The sequence below is a fragment of the Callorhinus ursinus genome, unplaced genomic scaffold (assembly GCF_003265705.2).
Source record: "Callorhinus ursinus isolate GAN/ISIS: 27379988/994484 unplaced genomic scaffold, GSC_fseal_2.0 scaffold15, whole genome shotgun sequence".
Lineage (NCBI taxonomy): Eukaryota > Metazoa > Chordata > Mammalia > Carnivora > Otariidae > Callorhinus > Callorhinus ursinus.
The window spans coordinates 38,286,850-38,303,006 of record NW_027397077.1 but is presented as its reverse complement, the minus strand read 5'-3'; the positions used below and the strand labels follow the sequence as shown (position 1 = coordinate 38,303,006).

Here is a 16,157-nt window from a genome sequence, read left to right as displayed (position 1 = left end):
GCTCACCAAGAAGAAAGGGGTGGGTGGGAGATTTCAGGAAAGATTCTTAAGTTATCAGAAATTAGGCATTGAAAGATCTGGGGCTTCCTGTTGATTCCCTAAGTTGTTCTCACAGTCCAAGACACATGGTTGGGCCATGATGTCATCTGACATAGATAGACACACTGAGGCCAGAAACTGTCAAGCAGATTCTGGATCATGATGGAGGGTGGGAGGGATGTGCAATTTGAGGGCCATGTGAGTATGGAATGAGTAATGTTTTCCAGTAGGGTATTATCACCCATCCTATCATTGATAGGGGTGGGGGAAGAACTGAACTCTAAGATATTCAAAGTATTATATATCCCTCTAAATACCCTGCTTTTCCAAGTTAAAATCCTGTGTTTAGTAGTCTAGTCTGTTGTCATGTTAGGACAATATTTTTATATCCAGTTGAATTTAGATGACCAATCTCAATCATTCATTCATTCCTTCATTCATTAAATCACTCAGTTGGTCATTCAGTCATTTGGTCTGTGGTTCTAGCAGTTATTCAGTCTGTCACTTCATTGGTCCTTTGGCTGTTCAGTCTTTCAGTCATTCAATGAATACCTATTGGACATCTTTTTCTGTACCAAGAGCTCTGCTGGGTGTGAGACATGCAGCAGTGAAAAAAGATTCACGGTGGGCGCCTGGGTGGCTCAGTTGGTTAAGCGACTGCCTTCAGCTCAGGTCATGATCCTGGAGTCCTGGGATCGAGTCCCACATCGGGCTCCCTGCTCCACAGGGAGTCTGCTTCTCCCTCTGACCCTCTTCCCTCTCGTGCTTTCTATCTCTCATTCTCTCTCTCTCAAATAAATAATAAAATCTTAAAAAAAAAAAGATTCACGGAATCTACTCTCCTGGGAAAAACAGATGTTAAACAAGCAATTACAATAAAAGGTGATGAATGGGGAGCATTATGATAGGAAAAGCATGGGCCCCGAGGCAAAAGAAGTTCAGTTTGGCTGGAGATCACAGTTTTCTATTACCTAAAACGTCAGATCCCAGTGGCTTAACTTCCTGGGTGTCTAAATACATAACTCCAAACACTCATCCATTAGAAAGAATAAGAGCTGATATGCGTGGAGCTCTTGCCATGTCGCCAGCCACTGAGCCAAGTCCTTTACAAAGATGGTCACACTTAATCTTTGCTGAGTTAGGGACTCTTAAGTGTCCCCATTTCACAGATGAGGAAGTTGAGGCTCAAAAAGGATAAACAGCTTGTCTGTAGTCACATAGGGTGAAGTCGCAGAGCCAGGAGTTGAACCCTGGTCTGTCTGATTCTACAGTCACGGTAATAACCATGAACGTTTCCCCCGCCCCACAATGTGTCCAGGAAGTGGAAAACCTGAGAAGTCAGGGCAATGAGAGCCTTTGGACCTTCCTAGTGTACTCCCAAAGAATCAAGAGCTCTGCAGTGAGCCTCACAGCCCATGGGAAAAAGAGCAAGAACTTGGGGTGACCAGGTCAGAGAGCATCATGGGGCAAACTATGTTCCTGCATCCCAGAAAGTATGAGAAGCTTTGCGGGAAGTTATTTGTAACAGCAAAAAGAGCTTAGGCAATCCAACCCAGAAGCAAATCAATCTTACTCTCACATGTACATTTTAAATGCAGTTAGAATAATATAAAACCGAATTAGAAAGCCTAATATCCACATGATGTCTTTATTTAGTGTAAAGCAATCCATTACACACACTCTCTTTGCTTGTCGGTGATTAAAAAAATAAAGTGAGTCAGTCATTTTTGCAAAAATAGTTCCATATTTCAAAAGAAAATAGTTTTCTTAGAGAACATAGCCTTCTCTCTATTTTTTTCTCTCTCCTTATATCCCCTTCTCCAGCTCAGTAATTTATCTCCTGCCCAGATGTTAGATCATGTTGAGATAATTTGGAAATCTTTGTGCTTAATTTAGACATGACTCATGTACACATTGAGTAGTACCTAAGTTTGGCCAGGGATGAGGATAGTTGCTCGTGGCGGTGGTGATTCAGGCTTGCCTGTGAGTGATCCGTCTTCTATCACTTGAGATATTACTCTATTTCTGTGATGACTCAGCTTGAGTCCGTGCAACTGTGAATACAATGGTGAGCTCCCTCAGCAGCTTCCCATGGTGTCCCCCACGTGGTTGGAGATGATTTTGTGCTCACTGGCACTTGCTGAGTTGGTGCCATGTAGTCTCAATGAAGGCACGAGTGAGTCATGTTTCCATGTGTTTAGCTGTCAGTTCTGTTTGGTATTCTGCAGTTACCCCGGTCTAGTCCATACATCATCTCCTTATTCAAAGGGATGCTTTTACCCGATGTCTTCATTATCATCAAAGAATCTCCTTTCTGGGCTCAAGAACCATGAGCCTCAGAATCCAGCTAATCTGCCTACATCCCATTCTGGTATACAATGGTATTAATTTCCTCTTGACCCCAAGCAGTACTACTCTACTTGTGCAGTACTACAACTGCCACCAGCACCACCACAACCAGCATTTCTCTTCCCATCAGGAAGCAGGATTTTGGAATACTTAGAATGTTACAAATACTGGTTGAATTTCTTGTTTGCTTTATCTCAGTTATTCTGCATGCCAGTCACATGTAGTACATTTATTATTTATTTATTTTAAAAAATTTATTTATTTGAGAAAGAGAGGGTGAGCGAGAGAGAGCACAAGCAGGGAGGAGAACAGAGGGAGAGAGGCAGAGGCAGAGGGAGAAGCAGGCTCCCCGCCGAGCCGGGAGTCCAACGTGGGGCTTGATCTCAGGGCTCCGGGATCATGACCTGGGCTGAAGGCAGATTCTTAACTGACTGAGCCACCCAGGCGCCCCCACATATAATATTTAGATCCTGATTTTGCTTAGGAATTAAAACCAAGGCTTAAATATGTGAAGTAACTCACCTGTGGTCTCACTGATAGTAAATCGCAGAGGTATTATCCAAACCCAACTTATTTGACATGATGCTTTTAACCAAGACATCAGTGTTTTCTACCTTCCTGATCTTTTTCTCCATCTCATATCGTCATATCACCTCTGTGCTGTTACTTATGTAATACTGGCAGCCTGGTACTCACTACGCTCTTGTGAACTAGGCTGCAAGAGGACACAAGTTGTTGGCAGCCTGCAGTACTTGTAACCTACTGATACTGGGACCACCATCTGCATCATCTATCAGAATAAATCCCCTGAAGGAAAACAGAAATCCTGCATTAGCATGGACTCTGGAGGATGACATTCAAGCTCCCAGTCTCCTCTCTCTGGCAGACACTTTTCTTATCGATCTCCAGGTAAGAGAGATTGCTACATGACTTCTTTACCCTGCTGTACTATAGTTTTGTGTTCTCTAGTGGGGACCTCAGTTCTTTCTAGGAACAGTCTCAGGGCGTCTCTAACATTTTGTTCACACTTTTATTTCTCTGGGTCGGACAACTCTAACCTCTGCCCACAAGGACCTGGTGGTGTATTTGGAAATTAGAAATTATCCTTGGTTGGGTGACTGCCTTCGGCTCAGGTCATGATTGTGGAGTCCCAGGATCGAGTCCTGCATCAGGCTCCCTGCTCGGCGGAAGGTCTGCTTCTCCCTCTGCTGCTGCTCCTGCTTGTGTGTGTGTGCTCTCTCTCTCTTTCTCTCTCTGACAAATAAATAAAATCTTTAAAAAAAAAAAAAGAAATTATCCTATGGTTTCTAATTTCATGGGGACTCTAGAGACTGGTGACTCCCAGTGCTGCCTTCAGACTCAGGCAAGAGTGGCTCTGTCCTGTGGATTCCATTCTGTCCCCGGCCCCCTGACCACCCATCCCTTCCAGGCTAGGCTTAGGTTCCATGGACCCCAGAATTCTCTTCTTGAATCCCATTTCTAGAACAGAGTGGAACTCAGCCTGAGGGCCATTCTCCTCTAAGAATGGACTTTGCAACAGTCTGCCGCTAGGCCCCAGGGGGAAACCAAGAGGTGGTTGCTAATGGGGTGTGGAAGGAGTTTGAGTATCTGCACTTACTTGGGCAAGACCCGTTGGGGTGTGGGGCAGAGCTAGGCGTGGGAAGAGAAGGTGGAGACAGACCAGAAGCCAGAGGGGAGTCCAAGAGCTTGGAACTAAAACCCAGCCTTCCAGGTTGTTTTGAAGACATTCGTCATGGTAGGAGGATAGAACATATTGTTTTTTTAAATTTTTTATTGTTATGTTAATCACCATATATTACATTAGAACATATTTTTATTAGGCAGTGCATTAGCTTGATTTATAACTTCTGTATATTTAGACACATATCTCGTGGGCCTCCACTTCTACCCTTTTGCCCTGGCTCCCTCAAGTGTTAAGGATAGGCCTGTTAGCAACTACTAGAGCAACTAGTAGTCCCAGTGTATCTGAGACTAAGGGGTTTCCCAGGATTCAGGATTTAAAGTGCTAGTGGAAAAAGACATGGGAAAACTGGAAGAAAGTGTGTTGATCACTCTAGACCACCCACTCCCTATAATGTGGTGACTGTTGTTGATTTATATAACTGTACAGAACCCAAACTCCTTCTTTCTGGGGCAGAAAGAACTTCGATTTATATTTTCATCATAATAGTGTGCAAGAAATTTCATTTAATGATAGACCTTCTCTCAGAGTCAGGAGATAATTAAAGGTCATTTAACCACTGGCAGGCATACTGTCTCCAGGGCAGGATGCAGCCATTAGCAGTGGCCTTTGTAAACTTGCCACTAAAATCAACAGTGAGAATTCATTGACCACTAGAAGAAGAAACACCATCAAATTGTTGCTGGAAGTCCAGATAGCTTCGTATACCTTGGACTGTACTATTTCTTCAAGAAAGAGGAGAGAGGGGATGTTTCCATGTGGCATTATTCCTATCTCTACCCAGTTCCGACTTTCCAACTTGGCTACAACCACCTAAAACAGCTCCTTTCTAGGGAGTCTACAGGTGCCTAAGAGCTAGGGATATTTTGAGGTGTTTGGCAACTGGGAAAAGGGGAGGTGGAATCATCTTTAGCCAAACAACCTTCTGGGCAAAATTGAGAGGTAGGTGCAATTAATTTCTACCCACGCTGCTGTTTCTACTTTTCCCACCATTTTGTTTCCTGAGTTTTTAGGAATAAGACATTCATTCATTCATTCATCCATCCATTCATTCAGCAAGTGGGGCCAAAAGTGGTAGCACTGCATGCAAAAGAAACAGCACGAGCAAAGGCTCTGCGGCAGGAACATACTTGAAGATCTGAAAGCAGACTGGAGGGGCAGGCCAGAAAAAGAGGAAAGAGGAGCAGAATAGGGTCCGAAAGTCGGGTAGGGGCCAGCTCACATGGGACTTTAGGGGCCACAGTACAGACTTTGGATTTTATCAAGTGCAGTGGATTGATGATCCCCAGAAATAGCCACATCCTCATCCAGGAACTGTCCATGTTACCTGAAAGGACCAAAATGGACTTTACAGATGTGATTAAATTCAGGATCTTGAGATGGGGAGATTATCCTGGACTATCCAGGTGGGTCCTGGGTGCCATCACATGTATCCCTATCGAGAGGGAGAGTGGACAGACAGAGGAGGACCAGGCAGTGTGACCACGGAGACAGAGGCTGGAGTGATGTGGCCACAAGCCGAAGAAGCCTGGCTGCCTTGCCAAGCTGGAAGAGGCAAAGAACGGATTGTCCTCCAGAGCCTTCAGGGGGAGGGTGGCCCTGCTGACGTGCTGATTTTAACCCAGTGATACAGATTTTGGACTTCCGGTCTCCAGAACTGTGAGGTAATAAATTTTTGTTGTTTTAAGCCACCACGTTTGTGATAATTTGTTACAGAAGCCAAAGAAAACTGATACAGGCAGTTTTTGGCTTTAGGCTGGGATATGACCTGATGAGATTTCCATCTTTGGTGACTGCTTTGAGAGCTAGGTGGAACAGAGATCAGAGGGGACAGAAGTAAGAATAGAGAGACCGGCTGGGAAGTTCTTGGCAGCCATGCAAACGAGACACAATGCCCCTGCGGAGGTGGAGAGAAGTAGAACATTCGAGATTTTCTTTGGAGGTAGAATGCCAGGACTTGCTGACAGATTGCCATCAGGAAAGCAGGCTTTAAAAAGTCATCAACAACTTGGTCTAAATGTAAGTAGGCCTTTTCCTCCAAGGGGAACTCATAATTTTAAAAAGAAGCACAGGGATAACCCAGCAGTGGGATTTTAGGCTCTATAATACCCCAAATGTGGAGAAAGGGACTTAGTGAGTTCTGGGCTTGTGGAGTTTCCCTGCCATCCATTCTGTTATGCTGCTTTGCTGACCACCTGCTCTGTCCATAATCGTCACGAATCCTTTTTTAGAAGTACATGGACCACAAATCAACAGATGGTATTTTCCATTCTGTCTCAGAGGGAATTTTCTGGGTTGGGGAGGCACCTGAAAGATGCGGTTTTAAATGCCCCATTGATGTCCTTATGACATTTCAAAGGTTTCCTGTACTGGTTCTCAAACTTCAGCCTATATCTGCTTCACCTGGGGGAGCTTCTATGTCAGGCAGATTTGAGAAATGTGGCTCCAGAGATTCTGATCCTAGGTGGGGGAAGATTCTAGGATAGTGCTTCTCAGACTTTAAAGATTCTGATTTAGCAGGCTGGGGTGGAGCCGGAGATTCTGCATTTCTGATGAGCTCCCAGGTGATGTTGACACGGCTGGTCTCTGGAAAACACTTGGAGTAACAAGATTCACAGAGATCATTTTCAGAGCTGTAAGGCCCCATGTGCCAAGGATGAGCCCGATGATGAGTTTGGATGTGACACCACACGTGTCAGAAACAAAGGTAGCCCAGACACACTGCCAGGTCATCTTGGTGCAGCAGATTCTTTTCCTCTTGAAACTGGTGACACTCTGCATTCTCTCCTGCTGAGCTCATAAATGCCTCCTTGCCAAACCCAACAGGGGCCAGCTTCCCAGACTGGGTTGCAAGGTTGAGGTTTGCCAGGCTCGCCCCTTCCGGGAATGCCGTGGGCCAGACGGCTTCCGTAACGCAGCACCGTCTGTCTTGCTGGGGGCCCATGAGAGTTGGCACACCACAATCATCGTGCTGTTTCCAACACATAATCCCGGCCACACTCTTCCTCCACTTCAAACCCTGCCCTGGCCCTGGTCAAACTCACTGGCCTACCCACAAATTTCCTCCTCTATCTCTAGCTTTTATAGTTTACAACCCACCCAGATAGAACCACCATGAGTTCCTTGTTTCATAGGCTTGATTTCTCTTCCCTCCCCGGGCCTGTGTCACAGTTTAACTCAAACCATCCTCCCATGGTGGTGAAGGATACACACGGTAAAGAGAAAGAAGAACAGAATTGTGACATAGAGGCAGTGCAAACCAGTGGTTAAAAACAGGCTTTGGTATAAATCCCAGCTCGGTCCCACCTCAGCTGTATGACCTTGGACAAGTCTCTGGGCTTCAGTTTTCTCCTCTTTAAAATGAGGTAAATGGGGGCACCTGGGTGGCTCAGTTAGTTAAGCGTCTGACTCTTGATTTCAGCTCAGGTTGTGATCTCAGGGTCATGAAATTGAGCCCTGCGGTGGGCTGGAACTCAGTGCCGAGATTCTCTCTCTCTCTCCCTCTGCCCCTTTCCACCACTCCACCCTGCACTCATACGCGTGCTCTCTCTCTCTCTTTCTCAAATAAATAAATCTTTAAAAAAATAAAATGGGATAAATAAAATATTTCTCACAGGGCTGTCAAAAGGGCTTAATGAGCTAAGGTACTTAAAAGGCTGAATTTTGTGATAGGCCATAATAAGGGTGGAGATTAGCCATTCGGATTAGCCACTGCTCTTTGTCACTCTCTTCCTTTCTAACTTTCCCTTCTGTTCCCCTTCCCTCTTTGCTTTTCCCCTTGAGATCTTGAGGCCTCCATAGAGGTACAGTTCTTGGCATTTCCTCCAGGTGAAATTCCACAGGGGTGGGAAGTATCAATTGTATTTCAGAAACTGTTTTTGGTAATTGACCAATAGGAATGGTTTGGGACTGTCCACTTAGCTACATTGTCAGCGGCACTTTAAAAGGAAATGAATGGAAACGTTCATTATTCCGGCCATTAGTCCAAACTTGGAGCAAACAGGAATCTCTAGGTCCAAACATTTCCCCTGTAAAGCTTTGTTTACCTTAGAGACCAAAGTCAACACAATGAGGTTGAGATATCAGTAACGTGGAAATTATTGAAGTCAAGGGCAGCAGAAGCCTTTTATGAAGCTGGTGTCCAGGGCCACAGTGAACACCTTTTTCTCTAGGCTGGGAACGGGGGGTGGGGGGGAGCATTTCAGGATTGCCCCATCAGACTGAGATTGGTTCATTATCTTTCATAGGGTCACATGTTTCTTTGAGAATCTTATGGAAGCCGTGAACCCGTGAACCTCTTATCTCTTGAGTTATGCCGACTTCTGCCTTTAGTTTCAGAGGCTTTCTGTCCTGTCTTCCCTACCTCCTCAGCTTCAGCTTTCTGATCTGGTTCTACCATCTGGAGAATATTCCTCAGCATCCTTCCTAAGAGAGGCTTACCACAAGGTATGGATTTTTTTTTTTTTAAGGATTTATTTATTTGACAGAGAGAGGCACAGCAAGAGAGGGAACACAAGCAGCGGGAGTGGCAGAGGGAGAAGCAGGCTTCCCGCTGAGCAGGGAGCCCGATGCGGGGTTCGATCCCAGGACCCTGGGATCATGACCTGAGCCGAAAGCAGATGCTTAACTGACTGAGCCACCCAGGCGCCCCCCCCTTTTTTTTTTGAAGAGATGGGGGACTTGTTACATCTCCAGGCAGACATTCCATCCAAGTAGTGGATAGAGGCAGCTCTACAGACTACAGACTACCAATTTCCTTTTCTACCCTGTTCCCTTCCTCTAACCCCTGAGACTGGGATCTGGTGCAAGTCTGTCTGGCACCCTATTCACCGGTGTTCTGGTTTTTCCTTTCTTGAAGGTGCAGAGAGAAGTGCCGACTTCTACCACCGTCCCAGGTTTGGGGGCTCTTATGCACTTGGCTACTATCCTTTTCCCTGAAAGGGAAAGACTCCAGTAGTGTTTTCTTCTCGCAGTCTCTCTATAAAGATACTAGCTTAAGACAGACCTCCTTAATCTCCTCCACCCTCTGTTTACCTTCTTATCTGAAAATATGACTGGATTTGCAGATTAGCCAAAGGAAACAGAGACTTGTTTTTACGACTGGCGACTTGCTTTTTGAGCCTGCCAGTATTTATAAGGCTTAAATGACTTCTCTGTTCCTTGTGTTGTGTGGGAGGAAAAAGAAAAGTCTTACCTACTGCTGGGGGAGAGAGCAGTGTCAACAAGGTACCCCTATTCCCCCCTCTGCTGAAAGCCAGTTTTTCTTTTAAACCAAAGTCCTGGCCACATGAAATCCTTCAGGAGGACAGGGCCAGAGACCCAACTCTGAGAGTCCCTTCTGAAGGGAAGGTGGTACAAGCACAAGATCGTGCCAGCACTCTGAAGAGGTTACTCTTCAAAAAACAGTGGCTGAAGATTTTGGAAGTGACAGGATCTTGTTATCTACCAGACAAGAGCTGTGTGATCTTTAAAGGCAAGACGCCCTAGAGGATGGGGAGATTGCACTGATTCACAAAATCAGTGGAACCACGAGGCAGAGGGAGTTGGAGTGAAAGGAATTTTGTTTTCTTTAGCTCACTCTAAGCTGTTTTTGAGCCACATGTACACGTAACCACCACCTCCCAGGAGTCAAATGTTACTGCGCAGGTGTCCAGGATCTGGGCTGTGCATTCGGAATCCGCATAGCAACTCCACCGAGAAGGAATCCCTGTTGTCACCAGTGCTCTTCAGCTTCACAGAATTAAATGGACAGTCAGTGACTCTGGGTTCGTGACACACGCTCAGAATCACATATTTTAATAATGCCACGAACACTAATGACTCTAGAGTTAGAATGAAAGCTCAGACATTGACACAGACTCACGTTTATGCATAGAGCTCCCTCTCCCATTTCATCCCTGCCACCCCCGCCCCCAGAGGCAATGATTGTCCTGAACCCCATCTCTACTACTCTCTGGCTTTCCTCTATATAATTGTATTGTATTTATGTGTGTTATAAAGATACATGTGTCTACTTCATTTTAGTTGTTTTCACTTTATACAAAAGGCTACTTACAATACTTGGCACAATTTCAGTGTAATACCTTGCTGAGATCCAGCCACATTGTGCGCTTCTGTGTAGTTTATCCACAGTGACAGCTCTGGAAGATCGCACTGTGGGAATATCCCACAGTTTATTCATTCACTCTTGTACTTATGAGTTTTTGGGTGGTTGCCAGCCTTTTGCTCTTGTTAACAGTGTGGCCTTTGAACAAGCTTATGTGTCTCAGTTTTTCCGAATGGTTGCACCGGTTTGCACACTTACTGGCAATGTATGAAAGAGCCTTCAGATTCTGTCCAATGCAATGTTTGGAATGGTGAGATTTAAAATTTTTTTCCAAGCTAATAGACATAAAAAATTTGTCTCCCGTTGTGGCTTTGATTTGCGTTTCCTTGATCACTAATGATATTGAACATCAATTCATATATCTTTTTTTGGCTCTGTTTCCTCTTTTGTGAATTGTTTCTTATGCCTACTTTTCCTATTGCATTGGCTGTATTTTGTTTACTAAATTTTGGGTTTGTTATCTTATGTTCTTGTTACTAATCCAAATAAAAGAATATCTGCATTTTATCAGTGGAGGAAACTGAGTGTCCTAGAGAGTAAGTGACTTGCTCAAGACCATATAGCTATTCATGGTGGACTGGTTTGACCTGGTATTTATTGAGGGTTCCAGGCCTACGCTATCTTCCTGTTGCCGAGTCTGTGGATGTGGAATGTGAGGTCTGGTTCTGGTCCTTGCTACACCACCAGTGGGCTGGAGGGCATTGAATTGGTCCCTATGTCATGGGCCTTACCTTCTTCATCTGTACAGTGACAGCATTTCTTCCAGCAAAGCTCTGTGGACTATCTCCAATTTTTTTAAAAAGATTTATTTATTTGAGAGAGGGGTGGGGAAAGGAGCAGAGGGAGAGGGAGAGAGGATCTCAAGCAGACTGCCTGCTGAGTGTGGAGCCTGTCACAGGGCTCGATCCCATGATCCTGAGATCATGACCTGAGCTGAAATCAAGAGTCAGAGGCTCAAGTGACTGAGACACCCTGGCGCCCCTCCATCTGTTTTGATCCTCACTGCTTTTAAGAAGCCATGTGGCTGATGTACTGGGGAGGGACTGTCCCCCACCTGCCCGCACTCCACTTTGTACAGTCCACCGTGTGGTGTGCGTGGTCTCAGAAAACTGTGTCTGACTGGCAGCTCCAAGGATTTTGCTTGCTTTGGGATTTCGGGGACCTGGAGTGAATAAGGATGGTACTAACAGCTTTCTTACTCTTCCTTGATTATTGGTCATCTCTGTCTCCAGGAGGCCATGATTAAACATAGTAGAAGGGAAAATTGAGGATATCGTCATGATAGCTTTCTATTATCTTGTCCATCCATCAAATAGTTATTAGTCACTTAAAATGCACCAGGCACACTGGGCAGATAGTGTACTTAGGTGTCAGACAGGCTTGAGTTCCATGCCTTTAACTAGTTGGCATTTCGACCAAGTTTTTCCACATTTTGGGTTGCTTCCATGTTTTGGCCATAGTGAATAATGCTATTATGAACTCTGATGAGTACTTTTTTAAATAGGAATATTGGGAGGGTAAGATGAGCTAAGATATGCCCTGGCCCATAATTCAAACTCAATAAATAGTGGTGGTGATAAGGGTGGATCCTAGGAAGGGGAGGAAATGTCAGCGAGAAAGTGCCAGAAGCCTCCCCGAGGAACAAAGGGCTGGATTACTAGAGTCCATCTAACTGCGTGCATACTGCAGAAAAATGCATATGTACTCAGAACTTTTTATTTAGGGCTAGACACTGGAGATAGAGGCCAGCAGTAGAACTGGTTCACATTTACACAGCACTCACCATGTGCCGGGCTCTGTGTAAGCACTTTAAATATATTAACTCACTTAATGCTCACAAGAACCCGGTGAGATAGATGACAACTACAAGTCCCATTTTACAGATGAAGAAAGTGAGGTGCAGAGACTTGAATTAACTTGTCCCAAGTCACAGACCAGTAAATGTTTGAGCCAGGGCTGGAACCCAGGCCGAATGGCCCCACAGTACCACTGCAGAATGAGTGAAGCCGAATCCCTGTCTTAGGAGAGTTCACGTGTCCTGGGATGGACATTTTATCATAGTGCAATCAAAAGTGTCTGAATGGATTCCTGAGTGTTTATGATGTTTACCTCCAGGAGAGACACGGGAATTTATCTCACTTTTTATCTCATTCCTTCATGTATTGTTAGGATTTTTTTTAAACATTGGACATCTCTTAATTCGGTAATAAAGAAAAAAAATCACCATCCAGGCAGATACAAAACAAGGAAATATGGCAGAGGTGACCACAGAGATGTGGGCTGGTGTTGTGGGAGGCTGGAGGAGGCAACTCCTAACTCTAGAGGAGGAGGTGATGGGGGGGCTTGCAGGATGGTAGAAGTGCACTCAATGGAAACAAGCTGAGAGATGTATTCCAGGAAGAAGGACCGGTTGGATGGTTGCCCTCAAAATAAGAAAAGTTTTGGGCCAGAGTGTGGGACATAGGAGGTACATGGTTAATATTAGACTCCCAGTCCACTGCCCTAGGATATAGGGAGTGGCCATTTGTGCCTCTCTCCTGGATTCTACTCATTAGTATTATATTAGTTAGGAATACAGTTTCTTGGTAGCCATTTTCAAAGAACCAAACTGTGTGTTTCTTACGGCACCAGTCTGACCACACAGGGAAAACTGAGGTTATACCTGCTCCTCTGGCAAAAGAGGTTCAAATCATCAGGAGTCAGTGTCCCACCGCCCACCTCCTAGCTTCCCTCTCGGGCAGGGTCCTCGTCACAGCCTCCCTCTGTCCCCTCCTGCAGCTGCAGACACAGGGGTAGGGGAGGGCTGCCCTTCCCAGTAGTCCCCCCAGAAGCCTTAAACTCTCTTTGAGTGGCCCAGACTGAGCTGTGAGCAGGTCCTGAACCAATCCCTGTGGCCAGGGCAACAAAACATGTCCACTGGTGAGACCGGGATTACAGACATCAGATGTCCTTGGGACTGGGACTAGAGTTCTCTCCTGAACCCTGGAACACAAGTGGGAGATGGCAGTTCCCCTCCAGGAGCATTAGGATGATGCTCCCAGAAAAGAGGACAGGCAAAACCAGCCCAAACCAAACAGAAAAAGCAGGCTTTCAGAAATAAACCAAACAGAAAAAGCAGATTTTTAGAAATAAAACATGATTTATTAGGGTATGAGCTCAGGTAGGGAGCCCCTGATACGTCCACATGGAAACTCCTCCTGCGTCTCTCCAAGCTCATGAAGAATTAGGATTAATGAGGGGAAAACTATCATAGAACATGTTCTTTCTGTTTCTTCCCATTTATCTCTCTTATCTCCACTTTTGGATATTTTCAGGCTGGGGAAAATGTGACCCTTTGGAATACATTTTTAATAATTGTTTCTCATCCAAGAAGTGACTTACTTTTATAGCTGCTCATTCAGATCCACTGTTGTCATTGTTTTCATTCTTGGTGTTTCCAAAGGTGAGCTCCAAAGGCTGGGTCAGGGCAGTTGTGTGAGGGGGTAGAGTTCATTACCAAAGTATTTTTAAAGCTTCGGGGCTGCCGTGGACACAGATGTTAGCAAGGTCATATGTCTCAAAGACGTCTAGGCTGTCTCCTGTGACTTTGAGAAATCTATGTTCTTTAGAGAGCTCTTTTCCTGACTGGTAACCCCTTCTCAGCTGGCATGATTGGGCCGTAATGTATAGACATCCACAACCTAAGGAATTGGCACCTGATCAAGAATTCAGACTCTGGAATCAGACTTGTGTTCAAATCTTGGCTCTACCGCTTATTAGCTGTGTGATCATAGGCAAGGTCCTTAACCTCTCTGAGCTTTACTTTTTCATCTGTAAAATGAGGATAACATTAGCATTGAGAAGACTAGATGACACAATGTGAGGAAGCTTAGCCCAGGGAGAGAACAGACCAAGTCTTTATCCTCAGTAAGTTAATAATAAAGTGACAATAAAATGACCAAGACCCTAGATTGTGTTATGGCAAGAATGCAAATGTTGGCTTCTGAGTCTGGATTCCAACCCTGGCTGTCCACTCAACAACTATGGGGACTTGACTCCCTGAGTTTCACTATTCTTAATCTGCAAAATGGGGATGATGAGGCCAGCTTGCAGAGTTAGTAGGTGAATTAAGGTGATTTATGTAAACATTTGACACAATGTCTGGCATAAACCAAGTGCTCAGTCAGGGCACTAGCTTCTCCCTCCCTTTCTGTCTGAGAAGCTGGGGCCAGCCCACATCCCTGTGCAGAGGAGGGGTGCCTGATAGAGGTATGGTGCAGCTGAATTCACTGGGCTTCAGAAGTGAGGGTATTGCACAACAGATGCCGTCATTCAGTGCTGAAAACCGCCAGATCCCCACCGCTGGGTACCCAGAAAGTGCTCATTAAATTATTTCCCCTTGTGACAGGATTTGACATGTAGAAACAAATGCTTCTGTCATGCCTGTAGCAAGTGTCTTCTGCTACCGAGGGAAGCTGCATGCCAATGAGCAGGGTAACCCCAGCTTCCCCTGCACAGCCAGGGCTTCACCTTACACAAGCCGCCTCTCTCACTGTTTCAGTTCCCAGGCAGCTCTGAGGGCAAAGCCTGGGTGGCATTTTGCGGCCATGACCCCACCTAGGAGAGTACTCCGGGGATAATTAATTGCAGTATGAGAGTTTGGGTGGGAGTACTCGGCTTCTAGAGTGAATAATTCACTCAATACAAACAGTCCCCAGCTGCCTCCCACCGAGAGGATGCTGCTTCTCATCCTGGCGCTGCTGCCTCTCAGACTTGCTAAGTGAGAGGCAGACAGCAGGGCAGCAGGATCAGAAGCAGGAATGAGTGAAGATAGATTTGCCTGGAGCTGAGACCTGCAGATTCCCTTTGGGGGCCTCAGGACTGGGAGATAGTGAGGATATAACATGATGCTTATTGCCGGTTACTTCCTTCTCTTCTAATCTGATGTCTCTTGTTCATTCAAACTTGTTCTTGTCTGTCCTTTCTATCTCGTTTCAGAACACCCTGTCCTGTGTCTCTCCCATTGTCTGACCTAGTAGTGTCATAGCCCTACTTACAGTCAGCTTGAGAGAAGCAGAGAGCTCCCCATCGTCCAGAGTGATCCCCCTTAAAATATACAGTAGTCCCCCCTCATCTGCCGGGCATATGTTCCAAGACCCAGTGGATGCCTGAAACTGCAGATAGCAGATGTAAGGTTCAATACTATGTTTTTTCCTATGCATACATACTTATGATAAAATTTAATTTATGAATTAGGTGCAGTAAGAGATTTGTAACAATAATTCATAATACAGTAGAACCATTGCAACAACTTACTGTAATAAAAGTTATGTGATTGTGGTCTCTTTTTCTGTCAAATTATCTTTTATTGGACTTACTCTTCTTGTGATGATGTGAGATGGTAAAATGCCTACATGATGAGATGAAGTGAATGTGATGTAGGCATTGTGATACAGCATTAGGTCACTACCAACTTTCTGATGATATGTCAGAGAGAGACTCATCTGCTTCTATACTGAAGTTTGCCTTGAGTAACTCAAACTGTGGACGAGAGTAGATGACTATATTTCTTGCTGTCTCCTTACAAGGCCTACTGCCATAAGACATTGGGATTTCAGGAGGCTTATGTTGCAGGGAAAATAGATCCCCCAGGAGACTAGCATCACTGATGCTTAATGTGCTGGTTAGCTATCACTGGGTAACAAATAAACGCAGAATCTTGTGGTGTACAACAATGATTATTTATTTTACTCATAGATCTGTGCATTGGTTTACGTGGCTGGTTTGGCTCTGCTCCTCATGGGTTCCTTCTGGGAGCAGGCTGAGGGAGTGGTGTGTTCCTGAGAAAGCTCATTTCATAGGGATGGCAGAGCTGTCAGAGGATAAGCTCAACTGCACAAGCCCATTTCAAGCCCCTACATGCATCATGTCTGCTAACATCCTGCTGGCCAAATCCGTGACCAAGCCTAAAAGAAAAGAGAT

The 16,157-nt window shown here is 45.2% G+C and overlaps 1 long non-coding RNA gene across 3 annotated transcripts in view; it reads left to right on the top strand.

Annotated features, from left to right (window-relative positions):
• LOC141374214 (uncharacterized) overlaps positions 1–16,157 on the top strand; it is a 67,602-nt gene that overhangs the window by 8,863 nt on the left and 42,582 nt on the right. For 2 of the 3 annotated variants that reach the window (XR_012380946.1, XR_012380947.1), the window contains exons 4-5: positions 3,103–3,297; positions 3,460–3,555. The exons of the other annotated variant lie outside the window; for it this stretch is intronic. This is a non-coding gene — a long non-coding RNA (uncharacterized lncRNA). Of the gene's footprint in view, positions 1–3,102; positions 3,298–3,459; positions 3,556–16,157 lie in introns of those variants that run through there. 3 annotated transcript variants of the gene reach the window in all.